We start from the raw sequence: 22,676 nt of genomic DNA, 5'->3' as shown, positions 1-22,676 counted from the left end.
AAAGAATATTCAAAGAATCGATCCCATTTACAATTACACCAGACACCACCAGATACCTTGGAGTAACCCTATCCAAAGAAGTTAAAGGATCTGTACTCTGAAAACTATAGAACACTTATGAGAGAAACTGAGGAAGACCCAAAGAAATGGAAAAAAATTCCATGTTCATAGATTGGAAGAAGAAATATAGTTAAAATGTCTATGCCACCCAGAGCAATCTACACATTCAACACAATCCCTATCAAATTACCATCAACATTTTTCATAGACCTGGAGCAAACAATCCTAAAATTTGTATGGAACCAGAAAGACCCGGAATCACCAAGGGAATGTTGAAAAAGAAAAACAGACAGAAGCATCACACTTCTGGATTTCAAGCTGTATTACAAAGCTGTAATCATTAAGACAGTATGATACTGGCACATAAACAGACACACTGATCAATGGAACAGAGTAGAGAACCCAGAAATGGACCCTCAACTCCATGGTCAACTAATCTTTGACAAAGCAGGAAAGAATGTCCAATGGAAAAAAGACAGTCTCTTCAACAAATGGTGTTGGAAAAATTGGACAGCCACATGCAGAAGAATGAAACCAGACCACTTTCTTACACCATACACAAAAATAAACTCAAAATGGATGAAAGACTTAAATGTGTGACAGGAATCCATCAAAATCCTAGAGGAGAGCACAGGCAGCTTCTGCTGCCTTCAGCAGCAGCAACTACTTGCTAGACGTGTATTCAAAGGCAAGGCAAGAAAAGAGAAAATGAACTATTAGGATCTCATCAAGGTAAAAAGCTTCTGCCCAGCAAAGGAAACAGTCAGCAAAACTAAAAGACAACTGACAAAATGGGAGAAAATATTTGCAAATGTCTTATCAGATAAAGGGCTAGTATCCAAAATCTATAATGAACTTATCAAACTCAACACCCAAAGAACAAATAATCCAATCAAGAAATGGGCAGAAGACATGAACAGACATTCCTACAAAGACAACATCCAAATGGCCATCAGACAGATAAAAAAGTGCTCAACATCACTTGGCATCAGGGAAATACAAATCAAAACCACGATGAGATACCACCTCACAATAGTAAGAATGGCTAAATTAACAACTCAGGAAATAATAGATGTTGGCAAGGTTGTGGAAAAAGGAGAACACTCTTACACAGTTGGTGGGAATGCACATTGGTGCAGGCTTTCTGGAAGACAGTATGGAGGTAATCAAAAAGTTAAAAATAGAGCTACCCTATGACCCAGCAATTGCACTATTCAGTATTTATCCAAGGGATACAAACATAGTGATTTGAAGGGGCACATGCACCCCAATGTTTATAGCAGCAATGTCTGCAATAGTCAAAATATGGGAAGAGCTCAGATGTCTATCGACAGATGAATGGTTAAAGAAGATGTATGTATATACAATGGAATATTACTCAGCCATCAAGAAGAGTGAATTTTTGCCACTTGCAACCATGTGGATGAAACTAGAGGGCATTATGTTAAGTGAAATAAGTCAGAGAAAGACAAATATATGATTTTACTCATATGTGGAATTTAAGAAACAAAACAGAAGAATATAGGGGAAGGTAAGGAAAAATAAGATGAAAACAGAGAGGGAGACAGATCATAAGAGACTCTTAACTATAGGAAACAAACTGAGGTTGCTGGAGGGGAGGTGTGTGAGGGGATGGGGTAGCTGGGTGATAGGTTTTAAGGAGGGCACTTGATGTAATGAGCACTGGGTGTTATATGCAAGTAATGAATCATTAAATTATACTTCTGAAACTAATAATTCACTGTATGTTAATTAAATTGAATTTAAATTTAGAAAATATCCTCACATAAGTGGACCTATGCAATTCAAACCTGTGTTGTTCAAGGGTCAAGTGTAGTTTGAATTGTAAGTATAATCATGGTTTTCAAAAGGTGCTTGAGAAAATATATTATTGCTCCTGAATTTTCTGAGTTCAAATTCCTGCTATCAGATACTCACTTCGATAGACACATGGAGCAAAAATAACTGCATGATATGGAATCAAACAAGCAAGAAACAACAAAAACAAACATAAAAATGACAATATACGAGGGAATAAAAACCAGATAGGAAGGAGGTCATTAGATATAAATCAAATGAAAATCTTGTACTGTTTGGGAGGAAGGTAAAGATATGTAATAACTTTACAGAATGTTAATCAAATATATGTATATTAAAATTTAAGGGTAGATACTAAGTGAGACTTTAGTGTTTTTGTAATTCTCTCAGAAATAGTTTAAGCACGATTCTCTCAGAAATAGTTTAAGCACGAAATAAATGAATAAGAATGGAAACCACTTGAAAAACCAGCGTGATTGAATACAGGCATGCACTTAAGATTTAAGCAACACTCTTTTGTAGTACTCAAGGAATATTTATAAAAATAGACCATGTAGGAGAGCACAAAGCAAATATGAAAAGAGACCACAAATTTAGTATCATTTTATCTGACCACAGTGCCCTTAAGATAGAAATTGATAACAAAATATAATTAATTCCCCTATAGTCTTGAAAATTTAGAAAACACTTTAACTCATGAATCAAAGCAATCAGAATGAAATTTAAGAAATATTTAAAATGAAATGTGCAAACTAAATGGTTAAGTAAAAAGGCTAAATAATTCCTCCTGTGGACAACGATTACAAAACCTGGGCAATAAATGGAAAATGACCAAAAGCAGGTAGAAACTTGAGACAAGTTTATTCATGAATGACTATTATAGCATGGGATCAAAACTATGAGCTAATGGCTTTCCTGCCTTGGACACTCCACAATTCCCTTCCCTAATCGCACATGGACATCAGCGACTTGAAGGGGCAAATGATAGTTTAGCAGAGCAGCTGGAAATTTTAAGGGAAAATGTGAAAGCAAGAGAATGACAGAAAGGCTAAAATAAAATCTGAATAAAATAAAACCTGAGCATAAACCTCTCTTCAAACCCCTGGATAAACATGGAACTATGTGTGCACACCACAGATTCCAGACAGCTCCAAGAAAAAGCAGACAGCATTCACAAGAAGGGTCCACATTGGCAAGTCAGAACTGCTCCTGGTAAGATAGGAGGTGGTACTATCTGGAGATAGCATAGGAGATGATTATTTGAGTTTTCATACCTTTGACTGAGTGCATTTCCCAACATATATAGTTCTTGCCTCAGATACTGACAATCTTACTGGCTTCAAATGTCATAGCACAGAACTTAGGGCTGGCAAAGTAACTGGAAATTTAGGAAAGAAGACCTGGAATCAAGGGAAGTACTGAGAAGATAAGCCTCAAAATGTGACTAAGTTCTGCATAAATCTTTGGCTGATTACTAATCTACACAGGTGTAGGGGAGATCCCTCCAGGGGCCAAGTTTTTTAGCAGCAGCTGGATACCCAAATCTAGCGGATGCAAGACAGCAGCTGCTGTCCATCATACACATGAGAGATTTCACAGTTTGGTTCCAGGCCAATTAACTGCCTATTAGAACAACATCAACAAAAGCAAAATAAGCCTCAGAGAAATAGGACAGATTCCCGGGTTTGTACAATGTATAATGTATTATCTATAGTGTTCAGTTTTCAATCAAAACTTACTTGATATGCATTGGTCATGGCCCAAGTAGGATACAAATGGTTTTGAATGTGACAGACATTTATTTTGGATTTGGGTTTGGTTATGGAAGCAATTGCTTCTAATATTAACAGATGATTAGAACAAAAAATGTCATTTCAATTTTGATCCTCTGTTTATATATCTTCATCAAGGGGCACATTTTACTGAGGATGCAGAGCAACAATGGGCGAAAAATACCATTTACAATAGCGTTATCACAGACAATACCATTCATAGAGCACTGGATTATTAGAAAACTGGAATGGACAGTTAACACACCTTACTAAATTGGTGGTGGTGGTGGGGGAAATATAAGATTAAAGGGAAGGCTTGCATTTTTTAAAAAATATTTTATTTATTTGACAGAGAGATAGCCAGCGAGAGAAGGAACACAGCGGGGGAGTGGGAGAGGAAGAAGCAGGCTCCCAGCGGAGGAGCCCGATGTAGGACTCGATCCCGGAAGGCCGGGATCACGCCCTGAGCCGAAGGCAGACGCTTAATGACTGCACCACCCAGGCGCCCCAATGGAAGGCTTGCATTTCTACATGAATGTGTAACATCAAGGTGGATCACCATCAATCAGATCAACTGTAAGATACATTGGGAAATATGGAGAAAATAGGAAAGGATATTGTAATTTACAGAAATGTCTTCTTCTGGAAAAAAATAATTTTGGCTCAATATTATAGATTAGGACCCAGATTGCACTTACAATTTCTACTATAAAACACAACAAAATGGCAATGCTTTTGAGTATAATTACCTAAATTTTTAAGGACACGAGCATTGCCAACTTTCCTTACTCATCTAAGTTAGGATTAACATCTTCAGCCTCCTCCTACCTAGCAGATGAGGAAATTCTATATCCTCATATTTATCCAATTCTATCTGGAACAATTGGGAGCAGATGAAAAAAGAAGCAGAGTTTTGACTCTTATCACCACCATCTTTAAGGGTCAGCCCTTTTGCTAAACTCAATAGTTCTACTATATTGAAGAAGGTATAGGTGAAAAATAATACTAAATGGGAAGAAGAGGAAATGGTTACTGAGGGAAAGAGAATTTCTAAGTGTAAAAGACAACATTGCTTTAGTATTTATGAGAGTTCAGGACAAGAAAATAGTATTGTTTCTTAGTTGTTTTTTTTTTAAGATTTTATTTATTTATTTGAGAGAGAGAGCACGTGTGTGTGCATGAGTGGGGGAGGGACAGAGGGAGAGGGAGAAGCAGACTCTCTGCTGAGCAGGGAGCCAGATGCAGGGCTCAGTCCCAGGACCTGAGCTGAAGGCAGACTCTTTACCAACTGAGCCACCAAGGCGCCCCTAATATAGCCACATCCATAACCCCCTTTCCTTCTAAGGGTTTTCTGCTCTGCTTTGAAATGGCCCAAGTTCACAGAGTAGCATCGACAGTCCCTCTGTGTGTCCCAGGACCCTGAGATCATGACATGAGCTGAAATCAAGAGTTGGATTAACCTACTGAGCCACCCAGGCACCCCTAAACGACATTTTTAGAACACCTTACCCAACAACAGACAAATACATGTTCTTTTTAAGTGCCATGACTACTTACCAAGATAAATCGTATGCTGAGACATAAAACCAATCTCAAGTAATGTAGAAGGATTGAAATCATAGCATATGTTCTATAGTCACCAAGGAATTAAATTACAAATCAGTAACAGAAAGTTATTGGGAAAATCCTAACATTTGAAAATTAAGCAACACATTGGTAAATAATTCACTGGCCCAAGAAATAACAGGGAAAACTAGAGAATATTTTAAATTCAATAGTAATGAAAGTAAACATATCAAACATTGTGAGATATAGCTAAAACATCATTTAGAGAGCTCATTTATTCCCTTGGCATTTACATTAAATAAGAAAATAGGACTTAAAACTAGTTATCTAAGCTTTCATCTGAAGAAGGTAGAAAAGGAGAGTGTATTAAACTACAAGAACTTTCTAATATCAAGAGTAAAAGAGGAGAGGGACATCAATTCAGTTTCTAAGACATGAAAAAGAAAATAGGGGAATCTTATAACAACCTCAATGAAATTATCATATTTTCAAAAAATCATGCCAGTACTTACCAAAGTAGAAATGGATACCTGAATTACCCTCCATAAGTGAAAGAAATTGAATTCATAATTAAAAATTTTCCCAAATTGAAATCTCCAGACTCATATGGTTTCACTGGTGAATTCTGTCACACATTTTAGAAGGAAGGAATATTAAGGCTACAAACGTTCTTGCATATTATTGAGGCAATTTAAACTTTCTCAGCCCATTTTATAAGGTGAGTGTACCCTCATACCAGACAAAAAAATTGCAAGACTAGAAGATAGAGAAAAATATCTCTCAAGAGCATTTATGTAAAAATCCTTAACAAATCATGTTCAAATCAAATTGTAAAACATATAAAAAATAACAAATTTTCATATAAAATATGAAAAATGTTTTATCTCAGTAATGCAAAGTCATTTTAATTCTGAAAATCAACTAATATATTTTGCTATATTCTCTTTTATATTATATTCTCTTTTACATTAGAATAAAAGAAAAAATATGATTTTTCTCAAGAGGAGTCAAAAAAGCATGTGGTAGAATTCAACACAAACAATAAAAGCTGTCAGCAAACTAGTAATAAAAAGTAACTTCCTCAACTGGATGAAAGACAGGTATGATAAATTTATAAGTAACATCATACTTAATGGTGAAAGACTGAATACTTTCACGTAAGATCAGGAACAAGACACTGTGTTCAACATTGCACTGTAAGTCCTATAAAGAAAGAAAAAAAAAGTAAAAGGAATGTAGATTGGGGATGAATAAAACTAACTTTGCAACATGATTGTGTGGGTAGCAAATCAAAGAAAAGTAAAAAAAAGAAAAGTAATTTTGGGGCAAGTCACAAAGTACCAGGTTGAGGTTAAAAATTCAATCACATATATCAGGAAAAAAAACCTGTTTACCAAACAACTTTATTACAAAAGCAACATAAAATTTCTTTGACTAAATTTAACAAATGATGTGTGAAAACCATACATCTTGCTCAGTGAAAACTGAGAGAAATTAAAGACCTAAATAAATGGAGGAGGATACCAGCTTATATGCTGGAGGACATGACAGTTAGGATGGCAGTTTTTCCCAAGCTGATTTGTAGATTCAATGCAATCTCAGTCAAAGCCACAGAAAGCTTTTGTAGAAAGTGCCAAGGAGCGATATTTAAAATTTATATGGAAGCAGAAGACCTGGGATAGCCAAAAGTATTTTAAAAAGAAGAACAAAGTTGGAGAATTTATATTACCTGATTTCTAGACTTCTTATAAAGCTACAGGAGCCAAGACAGTGTGGTGTTGGGTAAAGAATAAACACAAAGATCAATGTAACAGAATAGAATTTGGAAATAGGCCCACATATACATGTGAACTGATGTTTGGCAAAGGTTCCAAGGCAACTCAAAGTCATATGAAGACGGAGTCCTTTCCTACAGCCATTGGATATATCTATGACAAAGAAAAGAAAACAAAAATAAAACCAAAAGGCAACAGCATAACTAGACTGTCTCACAACTTGAATGGCCCATTGACTTACATATAGAGCTGTAAAACTTTCAGAAGAAAACCTTTATGACCTTGGGGTAGGAGAATTACTTAAGTACAGTCCTAAAAAATGAACCATGAAAGACATAAAAAGATCTTTTGGACTTTATAGAAATTTAAAACTTTTTTCTTTAAGATAAGAAAATGAAAAGGCACTTCTCAGGCTAAAGTAAATACTTACCCAACATACATCAGAAGAAGGAGTTTTGTCCAGAATATATGTGCTTAAAAACTTTCAACTCAAAAATAAGAAGCCACAAGCTTTTCAAAAAGTTAAAGGATTTAAACAAGTATTTCCCAAAATTTTTACAAAGGGCCAATAACACATGAAGAGTTGGTCAACATTACTAGTTGTCAAGAAAATGAATATTAAAACCCTAGACACTCATCAGAATAGCTAAAATTAAAAAATAAAGCACCACTTTATAGTACCAAGTGCTGGCAAGGATGTGAAACAGCTGTCAGTCTCATACAATGCTTGTGGGAAAATGGTACAGTCACTTTGGAAAGCAGTTTTGCAGTTTGTTTTAAAGTTAAACATAAACCACATTGAGATGCCACCTTACGCCAGTTAGAATGGCAAAAATTGATAAGGCAAGAAACAACAAATGTTGGAGAGGATGTGGAGAAAGGGGATCCCTCTTACACTGTTGGTGGGAATGTAAGTTGGTACAGCCACTATGGAAAACAGTGTGGAGGTCCCTCAAAAAGTTAAAAATAGAGCTACCCTATGACCCAGCAATTGCACTACTGGGTATTTACCCCAAAGATACAGACATAGTGAGGAGAAGGGCCATATGCACCCCAATGTTCAAAGCAGCATTGTCCACAATAGCTAAATCGTGGAAGGAGCCGAGATGCCCTTCAACAGATGACTGGATTAAGAAGCTGTGGTCCATATATACAATGGAATATTACTCAGCCATCAAAAAGAACAATTACACAACATTTGCAGCAACATGGATGGGACTGGAGGAGATTATGCTAAGTGAAATAAGTCAAGCAGAGAAAGACAATTATCATATGGTTTCACTCATTTATGGAACATAAGAAATAGCAGGGAGATCCGTAGGAGAAGGAAGGGAAGAATAAAGGGGGGGCAAACAGAAGGGGGAGTGAACCACGAGAGACTATGGACTCTGGGGAACAAACTGAGGGCTTCAGAGGGGAGGGGGGTGGGGGATTGGGATAGGCTGGTGATGGGTATTAAGGAGGGCACTTATTGCATGGAGCACTGGGTGTTATATGCAAGCAATGAATCATGGAACACTACATCAAAAACGAAGGATATACTGTATGGTGACTAACACAATATAATAAAAAATTAAAAACAAACAAACAAAAACAAATAAAGTTAAACATATACTTATCATGTGACTTGGCAGTTATGGTTCTAGGTTTTCACCCACGTCTACACTAAGACTTGCATGTGAATATCCACCCCAACCTTATTTCTTAGAGTCAAACTGGAAACAATCCAAATGTCTATCAGCTGGTGAATGAAGAAAAAAATGTGGTATATTCATAAACTGGAATAATACTTAGAAAGTAAAAACTAATGAAATTCTATATAAAAACTGTATGAAATTCTAAAAAACGTGAAATGGTAGTGGACAATGGGGTGCCTGGGTGGCTTAGTTGGTTGAACATCTGCCTTTGGCTCAGGTCCTCATCTCACGGTCCTGGGATTGAGTTCCACATCGGGTTTTCTGCTCGGCTCTGAGCCTGCTTTTCCCTCTTCCTCTGTGATCTCTTTTACTTTAGCTCTCTCTCAAATAAACAAAAAAAAAATCTTAAAAAAATAAGTTTATAAGAAAATGATAGTGAACAAAAGTAGATTGGTGTTCACCTAAGGCTGAGGTGGCGGTGGGGATGGGGAGACAGGCAACGAGGGACAAGAGCAAAAGGCAATGAGGAAGTGCTGGAAATGATCTGTATCTTGAATGTGGTTGTGGTTACATGACCAAATTCATTTGCCAAAACTCATCAAGCTGCACACTTAAATTATTAAGTTTCAATAAAGCTGTTTAAATAAGAGAAGCTAGGAAAGCCTATAATGATGAAAATACTGAATATTATTAAAAAACGGTTTCAACTTGTGACATTTCCAGAATTTTGTATAGATTTAAAATGTTACACTGTAGAAAAAAGAATGATTGCAAATTATGTACTCATTATTGTGATTTACAATCACACAATGTAAAATGATGGGCTGAATCATCACAGAAAAAGTGGTAATCAGCTCTTGCTGTAGCTCTGAATATTTAGTGTGGTGGCATGGTGGCCTTGGGGGCATTTCTCCTCCTGAAGCCTGTAGTCTCTGGAGGTGCTTAGATAAGGAGCATTCTTGTGCTGCTGTACTTCTTTTGGTGAATTCTTCTGAGGAACTAACTCAGTCTCGAACTGGTTTATTGTTCTGGTTACCGGAAGTGGGGAGGGAGAGCACCACTGGAGCCCCTGGAAACAGAAATATACTCTCCTCAAGATGTGTTAGAGAGAAGAGCCTGCATGGAGGAAGTGATGGTGGAAATGAAGACGAGAAAGTGGATTCCTAAGGACTTAGGGTGAGAACCAGTCACCAGATAAATGGTGTGTGCGTGTGTATAGAAGAGGATTCAAGAATTAATTCCAGGTTTTTGCTTTAGGAGGATGGCTGGAATAGTGGAGTGATTTGCTGAGGGAGGACACATGGGAGGAGGAATCCATTTGGGGGCACTTTGGGCATATTGAGGAATGAGGTGGTCCAGCCATAGGTCCCCGTGGTCCACTGACTGTTCCTCCATGTGGCAACGGCAGTGGAGGTCTGGGGAAGGGGAGAAGAGCCTCATTGGGAATGCCTGAGATTCATTTCACCCAAATAAGGTCATTATAGTGATTCATATGAAGAAGATCTTTGGAGGAGAGTGTCAGCACAAGAGGAGGTGGGAGGGTGGAACTGTGTGGAAGCATGGATGTTAATGAGGCAGGGCTGCTGTGGAAGCCACAACAGAGAAAGAGAAGGAGAAGGCAGGAGGGAATTTGGAAGAAAGCTGGGAGGTAGTAACTGTGGTCCGCCAAAGGAATGGTGTGGAGCTCAGGCCCCCTGAGTAGCTTTCATCGACTTGGGATAATAGCTTCACTTCTCTGGACCTCAGTTTTCTCATTATGGTGGTTTTGGGTTAGGTCATCTCTTAGATTCCTTCTACTTTTGTTCTCTATTAGCAAAGAAGTAGCTTACACTCCCATGGTGGTAGCTTTATAGGAAATACGCCAGCATGCATGTGCACACACAAACACCTCAGAGAACAAATACCACTTCTACCAACGTGGTTTGTCTCAAGAGAGTGGCATAGAAAAATGAAACAAACTGGTCAGTTAATTAAATGCAGTGTCTGAAATACTCTGTTGTCACAGCAAGCCACATGGGTTGTCGAAGAAGCACGGGTGCAGGCGTGAGCAAACACTGAGGGGCTGGAGTGGGAGCAGACATCCTGTGGCCCTGCCAGCCAGCCCAGCAGATGCCAAATGAACCTGGGTGGTGAGTCAGGGGTGAAGCTGATGCAGTAGTCCTCCCTTACATGGGGAATATGTTCAAGACCCCCAGTGGATGCCTGAAACCATGGGTAGTACCAAACACAATGTATGCTGTTGTTTCCTATACATACATATCTATGATAAAGTTAAATTTATAAATTAGGCACAGTAAGAGATTAATAGCAATAACTGAAAATAACAGAACAATTTATAATAATATATTGTAATAAAAGTTATGTGAATGTGGTCTCTAATATTGTGTTGTCCTCACTCTTCTTCTTGTGATGCTGTGAGATGAGAAAATGCCTATGTGATGGGATGAAGTGAGGGCAATGACGTGGGCATGTGTTGCAGCATCAGGCTGTTATTGGCCTTCTGACTATACATCAGAAAGAGGACCATGTGCTTCCAGATGGCAGTTGACTGCGGGTAACTGAAACCACAGAAAGCAAAACTGTGGGTAAAGGAGGACTACTGAGCACAGCAAGCCTAGAGGATTCTTGGGCCCCCATACCTGCTGCCCTTTGGGAAGCTCGATTTTAAATATAAAATAAAGCTACATTCATGGCTGGATAATATTCCATTGTATATGTGTGATATTACATGTGTAATCTAAAAATATTAAACTCATGAAAAACAGAGTAAAATGGTGTTTCCCAGAGGATGGGCGTGGGAGAATAAGATTGATGGTGTTTAAAAGTACAAACTTGTAATAAGCAGCAAATAAACTGGAGCTCTAACACACAGTATAATGGATGTGGACAATATTGTACTGTAATTATGTAATGTGATAAATATCACTATAACTGCAATCATATTACAACATATAAATATTTCAAGGTAACATGTACACCTTAAATTTACACAACATTAAATATATTCAATAACAAATGTTCGATATAAGAAAAAAGCTACATTGTTATACTTAGCTCTTAGCCCGCTGATTGATGGGTTCAGTCCACACCTACTGGGCAGGCTGCTGGTTTGTACATGTCATAAATTTACAACCACTTTCAGCAAAATACCCAGTGGAAATTGATGAGAGATTTAAATTTTCTTTTTTTCTAGGGTAGCTCACCCTTCTCCGCATTGCCTCATTTCTCTTAACATGTTTTGATTACTAATCAATAATTTTCCAGAGGGGCTACCCCATTTTCCTATCAATTGATGACATAATAATCATAATTTTTCTAGGATCAAATGATGATTGTAGACGTGTGTAGTGATTATGTTGGCTCGAAGATAATATGTAATCTCAACAGTCTGAAAGAGTCTACGAACCTATGTGTTTTACAAACACCTACATTTTTGTGGTCTTCATAATTTCCTTGATGTGAGTGGTGTGAAGCTGAAGACTTCTGACCTTTCTTCTTCTGTGGCCCCACTCAACAGGCAAGTCCAGTTTGTCTTTTGAGCCCTCAGGACTCCTTTGTTAAATTAATAAAAAAAGAGGTAGAGATGAAAACTCCCCAATGACTCTATCTAAGTGATAGGTGAAACTTGAAGAAGCTTTTGTGATCTTTAAATAACTCTAGAATTCAGAAATAAAAGTCTCTGTGTTATGTCTAACTGCTGAGTATCATGAGAAGCAACTAGAAAACCAGCATTATGGCGTACTGAGTCTTAATCTTACTGTGCAATTTTTCTGTGGTCATATTGAATAAGTTATGTAATATATTTTCTTTTTCAGATTCCTCTGGTAAAATAAAAAAGGAAGTAGTAATGCTCTATTTTTTTCCAATATGAACATAAATAACATTATTTATGACTGTCAAGAAAGGTGAAAGTATGAAGTCTATAAACATCTAAAAGAAATAACAGGATGCAGTACTGGCGAACTCCAGGCCTTATATTTAATTTTACTAGACAGTTTTAATACACTGAAAACATAATGGGCATGTGGAAAGCAAAAGGTCACCCAAAAAGTGAAATTTGATTGTCCATCTGTTATGGACTGAATTGTGTCATGCTGAAATTCATATGTTGAAACCCTAGCCCCAATGTGACTGTATTTAGAAATGAAGACTTTAAAGAGTTAATTAAGATTAAATGAGGTCATAAGGGTGGGACTTTAATCTTATAGGATGTCCTTGGCAGAAGAGGAAGAGACATCAGAGAGCTCTCTTCTTCTGTGTGCACAGCAAGGAAAGGGCATGTGGGGACACAGCGAGTGGTATCTGTAAGCCAGGAAGAGAGACTTCACCAAAAACCTATCAGGCTTGGGTTTCTGGCTGTCAAAACTGTGAGAAAACAAATAAATTAAATTTATGTTGTTTAAGCCACCCAGTCTGTGATATTTTGTAATGGTAGCCCTAGCTGACTAATATACCATCTAAATTGCTCCTAAATATAGCTTTTCCCCAAAGTTCATAGGGATACCAAGATAAATTTCTATTTAAGCTTCACACAGAAATTTAGACTTCTGGCTTAATTCCAGAGTTCCCTTTTCTTTGATATGCAAAAGGTAACAGAAAAGTTTACATGTTATGATAGTAAAAGTGCTTTTTGATTGGCAAAAACGTTGATGATGTCCTCAGATTTAACTTTTTTGAGGCTGGCCTAGTATAATCCCTATACTTTCTTCTTTACGATCTTGAATCACTGAGTTATTACATATACACTAAAGAGGTGTAATGAATAAGTTATGTAATAGTACAATATTGTACTATAATTACGTAATGTGATAAATATCACTACAACCACAATCATATTACACCATATGAATGTTTCAAAGTATCATGTACAACTTAAATTTACACAATATTAAGTATATTCAATAAAAAAATTATTTTTAATGTGAAAACTATTTTATTTCTTTTATCACTAAGTTTCCATGGAGATTTTCTTAAGAAAGCGTATTTATTTAAATACCACATCATAAGAAATGATGGGTTGGTCTGTTGTTTTGTGACATAAAGGTCCGTATTGTACTTTTGGAAGGAAGTCACTATGTGTGTTTTGGAAGGAAGCCCACATTTTGAGTTATGCTCCTTGAGGGCAAAGTGTTTACATAAGTTATTTGGAATTCTACTGCATGAGAGATTTATCTATTCCCTCTTATTTATTTATTGAGTCATTTATTTATATCAGCATTGACTCCTGGATATTTACTTTATACTTGGGGTATAAGCCGCAGCTACTTTATTTTTCTGCTCAGATTGTTCCAGCTTTGGACAGCGGAAGCTCTTTCAGTTGGTTCCAGTGTGCTCCTCTGACATAGCTATAGCAGAGTAGGCATTTTTTGGAATAGTTCCTTACTTTCTGACTACAAGACATTCCAGGGTCACCTTGCATATTTCCTGCTTCCGTCCTGGATTCAGCTCTTTGTCCAAGAAGACTTGGTTTCTCTTATTGGAGGTTGGTATTGGAAACCATGATTGGTTACTAGGTGTGCTCATTGCCACTGGAGTTTCAGTGCTTCTAGGCCTCTCAGCTGGCAGCGAGGCATATATGTGTGGTGCTAACTCATCACATTTACATATCTAAAAGTATTTCTACATGTAGCCATCTGTATCCATGTTGAATCCAGCATGAGCTCATACTGATGTCTCCAACTATATCCATTGCCATCTGGACTGTTATAGCCTCCTCCCTTTCTTGCTTGTAACCTTCCACTCCAACACTGAGAAATATGGCTCCCATGCTCCGCCATACATTTACTTACTTGTTCAATTCTAGTGTATTACCTTAGTGATTTCTGAATTTTTAACTTACACTTCTGTGGAAAATGATTTTATCAACTAGAGTATGGTGCTTACACACAGTTTATTTTGTCTTCCTTCTTACAGACTTCACTAATTTCCAAAGTTCGGTCAGTACATTTGTTCCCTACCCCTTCAGTTAGTTTCATCTGTTTGTAGTACAGTCAGATACTCTTGTCACAGTCTGTATTCCACTTTGGGATTCCTCTGCTAACTGATCTGTTGAAGCAGTCGTGTACATTGGAGTTCATTCTTTCTGCTGTGAAGTTTTATGGGTTTTGACAAATGCACAGTGCCAGGTATCCATCACTACAGTTTCATCACCCTAAAATATCCCCTGTGTTTCATTTGTTCTAGCCTCTCTCACTCCCCTCCCCAAAACACCCACAACCACTCATCTGTTTACCATCTCTATAGATTTTCCTTTTACAAAGTGTCATATAAATGGAACCAACAGGATGTAGCCTTATCAGACTGGCTTCTTTTGCTTTGCAATATGCATTTAAGATTCAACCATATCTTCACATGGCTTAATAGTTTACTTATTAAAATTGCCAAATAGCATTTTATCTTAAGATACACCAGTTCACCTAATTGAAGAATGTCTTGATTGCATTCACTTTTTGGTGATGATAAATAAAAGTATTAACATTCATGTGCCTGCTTTTGTGTAGATAAGATTGCTAGATAAAGCAATATTTAGTTTTGTTGGAAATTGTCAAACTGTCTTCCAGAGTGGCTATACTATTTTGCATCCCCACCAGCAATGGATGAGAATTCCCGTGGCTTTATCTCTCCTCCCAGCACTTAGTATTGTCACTGTTTTGGATTTTGGCCATTCTAGTAGGTGTGTAAAATATCTCATTGTTGTTTAATTTGCATTTCCCTAATTGCAAATGATATTGAACATCTTTTCCTCTACTCATTTGCCACCTCTATATCTTCTTTGGTGAGGTGTCCAGATTTTTGCCCATTTCTTAATTGAATTACTTGTTTTCCTATTGTTAGGTTTTAAAAACTGTGATTTTATTCATTTATTTTTTAAAAGATTTATTTATTTATTCTTAGACAGAGCAAGAAAGCATACATGCATGTGGGGGGTAGAGGAGCAGTGGGAGAGAATCTCAAGCAGACTCCCTGCTGAATGTAGAGCCCACTGAGGGGCTTGATCTTAGGACCCATGAGAACATGACCTGAGCTGAAACCAAGAGTCGGACACTTAACCAACTGAGCCACTCAGGTGTCCCTAAAAACTGTGATTTTAAAAAGATATTATTAAAGAATACATTAGAGCAAGGAAAATTTAGGAACTTTATAGCAATTGATAATGTCCATTGACTCTAATAATAACAAATTTCTGTTTATATTTTGGATATCCTTATTATTTTTAAATTTTATTTTCTAGTCACTTATTTTTATTGTATTTTACAAAGTTGTCAACCCACACTAGATTAGAAATTTAAAATACAAAATAATCAAAAACGAAAAGACCCCTAGTCCTTCACCACAGTTAGTTTGAAGAGCACTGCATTATAAAACTGATAACATTTTTTGGAGTAGCAAACCGTTATTATTCAGGATTGACAAATGCCTTAGTAACAAGCCCCCACATGCACTGTGGCATAGCACTATAGAAATCTATTTTCTGGCCTTTTAAGTGTCTGATGCCAGTATTCAATAGGAGACTGTACACATTGCAGTGCAGGGCCCCACCTCCTTCTACCTGTGGCTTGGCTAATTCCTAAGCCTCAGAGTCTTGTTAGATGCTATGCCTCAAGCCTTTAGTCAGGGGGGAAGTAGAGTGAATAATGCTCAGGGAATCTAATTGGACAGGATGGGAAGGGGAGAATATAATTTCTGCTTCACATTCCATTGGACACTAACATCACATGTTGACACCAAGGTTGAGAAATGTCATCTATCTGGGATGGGAAGAATGAAAATCAGGCAGAAGAACTTCTAGTCAGTCTTTGTCATACAAATGAAATGATAGGAACTATATGCTTGTTATTTTATTATCATCAAAGAGTGTTATGAAACACTTCCGTCTTTATGGCTATGCCATCATAGCACATGGGGTGACAAAGTTCATTATGGGCCAGGGAGTGGTAAAAAGAGAGAGAATAAAGAAAATGAACAGCTATTTGCTAAAGGAGATGAGGAAAAGAACACACAATGTAGTTTAGATCATGAAGTTATGAAAGAAACCCTACCGGGTTTTTTTTTCTTCATGTAAAATTCTGTAATAAGTCTTTCTTTTGTTTTGTTTCTTTCTTCCCTCCTACTGTTTTCTGTCATGAAGTCTTTGTTGAGAACATATATCCCTTCAAAAACCTTCCAACTAATCCTAAGACTCCCCAGACTTCCACATCTATTCTAGAAGTAATTGATTCAGCCCCAAGTGAGAACTACATCTTTATTCTTATAACTCTCCAGTTGTCTGCAGCAATTTCTGTCAATCATTTACAAGTTTGTGGTTGTATTTATTTATTATTTTGCTTATTTATTTATTTATTTATATTTTTTGTGGTTGTGTTTAAAGACAGTTTTCTATGGTTTGCTAGCTCTCTTGACTTAGAAAATTGGATTTCCTAGTAAGTATTTTAAATGCTTGAGGGATTTTTTAAAAAAGATTTTATTTATCCATTTGACAGAGAGAGAGAGAGACAGCCAGCAAGAGAGGGAACACAAGCAGGGGGAGTGGGAGAGGAAGAAGCAGGCTCCCAGCAGAGCAGGGAGCCCGATGCGGGGCTCAATCCCAGGACCCTGGGACCACGCCCTGAGCCGAAGGCAGACGCTTAATGACTGAGCCACCCAGGCACCCCTAAATGCTTGAGGGATTTTTATAATAAAATCCAATGGCTAGGTTTTGCATGCATACCCCTATTTGGTATACCCCAAAATTTAGTATATGTATCCTTAAATTTGACCCATAGTACAAGTAAATGCCTTTTATTTCAACTTTCACCTTTTTCAATCTCTAATTTGGCATTTCCCATCTAATGTGCAATAAAATATTTGCTGAAGCATATGTATAAACTCTTAAGAATGAGGGTGAATATTTGACCTATGATTCAATGTTTTTTTAAGAGATTCCAAGATGTATTGTTTAATCGGATGCCACATTTCCAATACTGTAATATGATTATTCATATTACATTCCTTGCTTCTTCTAGACTTTTATCTTTGGCCTTTGTGCATAATATCTTATCACATTTGCGGGGGATGATTTAGGTTTCTGCGTTTACTTGCTGTTTGTTAAGCTCTGATATAAATCCAGTTGAGGACATGGCTTAGCAAAGAACCTGCAAGAAGTCAGAAGTACCAAAAGTGATCTGAAGAAGGGTATGTTTCTAACACTATATGAAACAAAAGCCAACAGGAAGTTGGGTGCTGAACTGACATAAGACAATATCTCAAGGGCAGTGAGTCAAAGAAAGTCAGGAAGAACAGAATGTCTACACCTCAATATAACAGTATGAAAAAGAAACTTTTCCAATAAATAAAATATGAAGCAAACCTATGCACATGCATATGAATTTGTGTCTCCTGGCCATTTGAGATTTTAAGTAGAATGACTTGAATATCCACTCTATGCCCTGTGATTCTTTAAATCACCTTCCAGATTTTTGTGTATGTGCTGGGCCTGTGTTCTCATGGTATGGTCTGGGGACTTTGTTTTCATCTTTAGGGTATTGGTTCTATACCTTACTTTTAATCAGTCTCCTAGATTCCATTAAGAATAACTCCAGCAATATAAATAATGTGTAAGTATAATAGATATTTAAAAAGGTTTAACTACTGTTCTGATGGGTTTGGAATTCATTGCATTCCTTTCCTTCAAAAATCCTTAGCCTTCCAGCAATGGTTGCTCTTCTCACCCTCTTCTACCAAGTGCCTGGTCTTAGATCTATTCACTCCTGCATTTTCCTGAGCAATAAATCTCTCCTTCCTTTATCTGTATTTGTAAAGCAGCTTTTCTTTTTTTAATTTTTTTTATTTTAATGTTTTTTTATTATATTATGTTAGTCACCATACAGTACGTCCCCGGTTTCCGATGTAAAGTTCGATGATTCATTAGTTGCGTATAACACCCAGTGCACCATGCAATACATGCCCTCCTTATTACCCATCACCAGCCTATCCCATTCCCCCACCCCCTCTCCTCTGAAGCCCTCAGTTTGTTTCTCATAGTCCATAGTCTCTCATGCTTCATTCCCCTTCTGATTACCCCCTTTATACCTTTGTTCCCCTACCGATCTTCCTAGTTCTTATGTTCCATAGATGAGAGAAATCATATAATTGTTTTTCTCTGCTTGACTTATTTCACTTAGCATTATCTCCTCCAGTGCCGTCCATGTTGCAGCAAATGTTGAGAAATCGTTCTTTCTGATAGCTGAGTAATATTCCATTGTATATATGGACCACAACTTCTTAATCCAGTCATCTGTTGAAGGGCATCTCGGTTCCTTCCACGCTTTGGCTATTGTGGACAATTAAAGCAGCTTTTCTTGTATGCTGGTGTAATCAAGTAAATGCAGATGTCTCCAGTACTCAGATTCTGAGGTTACTGACTTGCTCCTTGTAATGGCTTGCTTGAATGTGTCTCTCTTATTTGATTGAACGGGTGTCTCTTATTCCCTTAGTCAGTTCTGAAGCCAACCTTTAATCATATATACATTCAGTCTCATACAACCTGCTAAGCATTATGGTAAGTACTGAAGATATAAACCCATTCAAACACTTTGGTCTAGGAGCGTGAAAAGACAGCATATTAATCTTGGTGATTTTTCCTAGGTCTCTTTCCCTTAGGTTTGGAGAACTCTACAATTTGTAACTAGTGAAATATTTTCTCCAACTTTCACTTTCCTTTTTGGAACAGCTTCTATAATATTGGCTCCTTTAGAAGAACTCTTTCTACTTGGATTGGAAGAAAGGGATACTCTTTGACAGCCCCTTTAAACATCCAGTTCTTTATATATCTTTGAATTAACATCTGTCTCCTATAATTTGGATTTACCAATTGACTTATGTTAATTAGCAGTTAATTCAAGTACATGTAGATATAAAAATACTTTAAAATACTTTAAATACATTTTAAAATATTCAGTCAATTAATTTTTGTACTATAGTTAGCTATACCATAGTACAGTATGAAACTACTGCATTGTATGTTTGAGAGTTGCTAAGAGAGCAGATCTTAAAAGTTCTCATTACAAGAAAAAGGTCAGTGACTATATGTGGTGATGGATATTAACTAGATTTATCATGGTGAGCGTTTTATAATATACACACATATTTAATCATTATGTTGTACACTTGAAACAAATATAATGTTAATGTCAATTAATCTCAGTTAAAAAATAAATAAAAAATAAAGTTAATTTTTGTTTAAAAAATCCCTCTGATCCTAGACTCCTTTGCAGCTGAAGTTCACATGTAATTTATATTCTGCTTGTGAGAAGCAGCAGCATAACTGAATTAGATAGAATAAAGATGAAATATGGGCTTCTATTGTGATGGTATTAATCATAACAGTAGCAGCAGTAGCATGGTCCTGAGTTGGCAGCTCTATCATGAACTTCCTGATCACAGCAGAAGTGAGAGGGTTCTGGAACCAGGGTTTGTAGCTGTAGCTTGTCAATTTAACAAGGGGTCTTTTTTTTTTTTTTAATGATTTTTTATTATATTATGTTAGTCACCATACAGTACATCCCCGGTTTCCGATGTAAGGCTTGATGATTCATTAGTTGCATATAACACCCCGTGCACCATGCAATACGTGCCCTCCTTACTACCCATCACCGGTCTATCCCATTCCCCCCCCTCTGAGGCCCTCAGTTTGTTTCTCATAGTCCATAGTCTCTCATGTTTCATTCCCCCTTCTGATCACCCCCCTTTCTTTATCCCTTTCTTCCCCTACTGATCATCCTAGTTCTTATGTTCCATAGATGAGAGAAATCATATGATAGTTGTCTTTCTCTGCTTGACTTATTTCACTTAGCATTATCTCCTCCAGTGCCATCCATGTTGCAGCAAATGTTGAGAACTCGTTCTTTCTGATAGCTGAGTAATATTCCATTGTATATATGCACCACAACTTCTTAATCCAGTCATCTGTTGAAGGGCATCTCGGCTCCTTCCACGATTTAGCTATTGTGGACATTGCTGCTATGAACATTGGGGTGCATATGGCCCTTCTCTTTACTACGTCTGTATCTTTGGGGTAAACACCCAGTAGTGCAATGGCTGGATCATAGGGTAGCTCAATTTCTAACTTTTTAAGGGACCTCCACACTGTTTTCCAGAGTGGCTGTACCAACTTGCATTCCCACCAACAATGTAGGAGGGATCCCCTTTCTCCACATCCTCTCCAACAATTGTTGTTTCTTGTCTTGTCTATTTTTGCCATTCTAACTGGCATAAGGTGGTATCTCAGTGTGGTTTTGATTTGAATTTCCCTGATGGCTAATGATTTTGAACATTTTTTCATGTGTATGTTAGCCATTTGTATGTCTTCATTGGAAAGTGTCTGTTCATATCTTCTGCCCATTTTTTGATTTGTTTATTTGTTTCTCGTGTATTGAGTTTGAGAAGATCTTTGTAGATCTTGGATACCAGTCCTTTATCTGTAGTGTCATTTGCAAATATATTCTCCCATTCCGTGGGCTGCCTCTTAGTTTTTCTGTAACAAGGGGTCTTCTGACTGTACAACTTTTGGACATCAGGGAGTCTGTTCTATGATGTGGCCTCAGAGTCCACTTCTTCAGCCCTCCATGTGATTCTATAAACCACTTGTATCAGTTATCCATGGCCACAATAATGCTGTGTAATGAATGTCCCCAGACACAGCGGCTTGAAACTATGACCATTTATTTTTGCTCATGAATCTATGGGTCGGCTGACCAGTTCTACTGATCTAGGTTGAGCTTGACTGATCTCTCTGAGAAACAACAACAACAACAACAAACAACAAAAATCCCCAAGTATATATGAAGTGTTTACTATATGTTGGTAGTGTTTAAGCTGTTGGGGCTAAGGGACTGAATAAAACAGATACAAATCTCTGCCCTCATGTAACTTATATTCTAGTGAGTACATAGTATTTTGCTTTGATAATGATGTTGTGATTTCAACATTTCCAATATTTTTGAGTACTTGAATTATTTTATGTAGTAAATATTACACTTCATTTAGTTTACCATATTTGGTCCATGAAAATAATTCTAAAGTAGATTCAATCTTTAAATCAGTTGCTTAGAATTTAAGATTAATGTGTTCATTTTTTATTTTTTTGATTGATTGATTTATCTTAGAGAATGAGATTGCCAGTGGGCAGAGGGGTAGAGGGAGAGGGAGAAAGAATCTTTTTTTTTTTTTTAAGATTTTATTTATTTATTCGACAGAGATAGAGACAGCCAGCGAGAGAGGGAACACAAGCAGGGGGAGTGGGAGAGGAAGAAGCAGGCTCATAGCGGAAGAGCCTGATGTGGGGCTAGATCCCATAATGCCGGGATCACGCCCTGAGCCGAAGGCAGACGCTTAACCGTTGTGCCACCCAGGCGCCCCAGGGAGAAAGAATCCTTAAGCAGACTCCTTGCTGAGCATGGAGCCCGCTGAGGGGGGCTTGATCCCAGGATCCTGAGATCATGATCTGAGCTGAAATCAAGAGTTGGCACTTAACCTGAATGAGCCACCCAGGCACCCCAAGATTAATGCGTTTAAAGCCAGCTTAGAATCCATCCACATTAGATCCTTGGGACAATAGATCATTTACTTTTATTTTAAGGGATTAGCAAGAGAATGTGAGTGGGTTTGCAGAGAGTCATCCACTTAAATGGGAAAATGTTTCTTACTAACCACATCATCTTCATCTACATGAGGCAATTTCTATTTGGTATTATCCCTAGTGTAAACCATAGAAGTTTAGAGCTGAGTGCTTCTTCACTTTCTACATGAGAAACCTGAAATCCCCAAGTGCAATATTTCTTACCTGAGCGCACTTAGCCAGTTTGCACATAGACTGTGGGCTAGAATTGGCCCTTCTGACTCTACATAAGAGCTTCATGAGCTCTGGGACTTTTCTGCTCACATCCAATTTGAAGTCCTTGAAACAGCACTTGGCACATGATAAACACTTAATAAATACTTTGTTGAATGGGTGAATGTTATTTTTTTCTCTAGGTTCCCCATGAATAAATTATCCTTAATTGGCTGAAGTG

This window comes from Ursus americanus, chromosome 19 (genome assembly GCF_024610735.1).
Source record: "Ursus americanus isolate L20-20 chromosome 19, mUrsAme1.1.p, whole genome shotgun sequence".
NCBI lineage: Eukaryota > Metazoa > Chordata > Mammalia > Carnivora > Ursidae > Ursus > Ursus americanus.
This window is presented reverse-complemented; position numbering follows the sequence as displayed.